We start from the raw sequence: 2,670 nt of genomic DNA on the forward strand, positions 1-2,670 counted from the left end.
CTTCGGCCCGAGTTGCGGCCGGGTCAACCACGCTCAATCTCGTCTGTATGGGGATCGCGTTTCTGGTGCAGGCGGCGATCGGCCCGGCACTGGCCGGATGGGGCGGCATACGGGCTGCCGCGTCCCCAGGCCCATCAGCTCGTGACTTTCGCCCTGCTGGCGACCCAGGCCGTAGCCTGGGTCTGGTTCGCCGCGAGCCGTCAGGCTCGCGACTTGCCGTAAGGCTACTGGTTCATCGAATGAAGAAAGTCCTGATTGTCTTCGCCGTCCGCAGCTTGTCGAGCAGGAACTCGATAGCATCGACAGCGCCATCGAGCATGGGCGATGCGGCGCAGCACCCCATATTCGAGAGCGTTGCACGGTCGACAGCAGCTCTTCCGGCGGGTGCCCGACTGGTGATGTCGATCGCCGGGAAGGTGCGCTTGTCGGAAACCTTGCGGTCCAGGATGATTCGGAGTTACCGGTGCCCTTGAACTCTTCGAAGATCACCTCGTCCATGCGGCTGCCGGTATCGATCCGCGCCGTGGCGATGATGGTGAGCGAGCCGCCTTCCTCGATGTGCGCGCCGCGCCGAAGAAGCGCTTGGGGCGCTGCAGGGCGTTGGCGTCGACACGCCGGTCAGCACCTTGCCGGAGCTCGGCACGACGGTGTTGTAGGCCGACCCAACCTCGTGATGGAATCCAGCAGGATCACCACGTCCTTCTTGTGCTCGCCAGGCGCTTCGCCTTCTCGATCACCATCTCGGCGACAGCGACGTGACGGTGGCGGGCTCGTCGAAGGTCGAGCTCACAACCTCGCCCTTCACCGTGCGCTGCATGTCGGTGACTTCCTCAGGCCGCTCGTCGACGAGCAGCACCATGAGGTAGACCTCGGGATTGTTGGCGGTGATGGCGTGCGCGATGTTCTGCAGCAGCACGTCTTGCCGGTGCGCGGCGGCGACACGATCAGAGCGCGCTGGCCCTTGCCGATCGGCGCGATCAGGTCGATCACGCGAGTCGAGATATCGAGCTGCTGCTGCGGCGTCGTGCCGGCCTTCTTGGTCAGCGTGCCGGTCCGGCGCGTGCCAACGCGGCCCGAAGAGGTAGCGCGGGCACCGCCCACGATTCCTCGGCGACAGCCGGCGCATGGCAGCGCACCACCTTCGAGTTCGAGCTTCAGCTTCTCGTCGGGATAGAGCGGCGTCAGCGAGTCGAAGTTGATGCGATGGCGCAGCGCGTCCGGATCGTCGAAGTGATCTTGTTGATCTGCACCATGGCGAAGTAGCGCTCGCCATCCTGGGCGCACGGATCTCGCCTTCGACGGTGTCGCCGGTGCGCAGGCCGAACTTACGGACCTGGGTCGGGCGACATAGATGTCGTCGGCGCCGGGCAGGTAAATTGGCTTCCATCGAGCGCAGATAGCCGAAGCCGTCGGGCAGCACCTCGATGGTGCCGACGCCGAAGATCGCCTGATCGGCGGCGGCGAGCTTATGCAGGATGGCGAACATCAGCTCCTGGCGGCGCATCATCGCCGCACCTCCACGCCTGCTCTTCGGCAAAGGCCAGGGTCCGGAGGCTTCTTCTTCTTGAGGTCTTGGAGATTCAGTTGTCTTCAGTCTGGTGGGAAATGACGCACGCGCTTGCGTTGGCCGGGACGGCCAAACTTGAAAACAGCGCTGTGTCGTACTGGTGGACCCGTCGAGTTACCGCGGGGAGGCAGTGCCAGGGGCCCAAAGGTAACGTTATATAGGGAGCAACCCAGCCTGTCAAAGCCCCGCCGTGCCCCGGCCGGTGTTCGGTACGGCCCGGGGTCACGAACAGGAGCTGGCCGGGTACTTTCACGATGCCGCGATGCCAGGCGCCTGGGGCACGACAAAGGTCTGGCCGGGGACGAGCGCCGTCCGCTGCTCGCCGGAGTCGGTCTCGATCACATCTCCATCTCGCCCGACAGCAGGGTCAAGATCTCCTCGCCGGCCGGATGGGCGTTCCCAATGCGGCCAATCGCCGACTGGTCGAAATGCCATCAGCCGCCCCCTGTGGAGCTCGCGGCGCTCATCGACCGTCGCCCAGAAGGCTTCGCCGCCTTCGACGACGGAGGCCCGCTCGTCGGCCGCAGAGGATGTAGGTCCGTCGAGCGTAAAGGCCGGCTCATGATTCCTCCTCTGCCAGCATCTCGGATAGCGGAAGATCTCGGTATGGTCGGCGCCCTTGCCAAGCTTGCCGTCGGCCGCCGTCCAGTAGGACACGGCTGCTGGAGGTCGGCATGTTGAGCTTGAGGTGCTGGGCGACGTCGCCCGCGGTGCGCAGATTGGCCATCAACGCCGTCGTGAAGCCCGCCGCGAAGGTGCGCGAGACACGAATGGCGGCCCTCACGTCGGTCGCGTTGCTCTTGCCCGTCGAGCTGTTGAAGACATCGACCATGGTGCCGGGATCGAGCCCGAAGGCCTCGCCCACCACCAGCGCTTCGCACATGGCAACCAGGCCCGCCGCGGAGAGATAGTTGTTCAACGCCTTGAGCGCATGGCCGGCACCGCCGGGCCGCAGAGCGTGATGGTCTTGCCCATCGCCCCGAACACCGGCCGCACGCGCTCCAGCGGCCGCAGCGCCCCCACCATGATGCTGAGCGAACCGTCGACCGCGCGCTTCACGCCGCCCGAGACCGGCGCATCGAGCAAGGCCACGCCACGACCGG

The 2,670-nt window shown here is 65.8% G+C and overlaps 1 pseudogene; it reads right to left on the minus strand.

Annotated features, from left to right (window-relative positions):
• Positions 1 to 232: 232 nt before the first annotated feature.
• LOC117091569 lies at positions 233 to 2,450 on the minus strand (annotated as a pseudogene).
• Between the last annotated feature and the right edge of the window lie 220 nt (positions 2,451 to 2,670).

This window comes from Trachypithecus francoisi, unplaced genomic scaffold (assembly GCF_009764315.1).
Source record: "Trachypithecus francoisi isolate TF-2019V2 unplaced genomic scaffold, Tfra_2.0 Contig01430, whole genome shotgun sequence".
Taxonomy (NCBI): Eukaryota; Metazoa; Chordata; class Mammalia; order Primates; family Cercopithecidae; genus Trachypithecus; species Trachypithecus francoisi.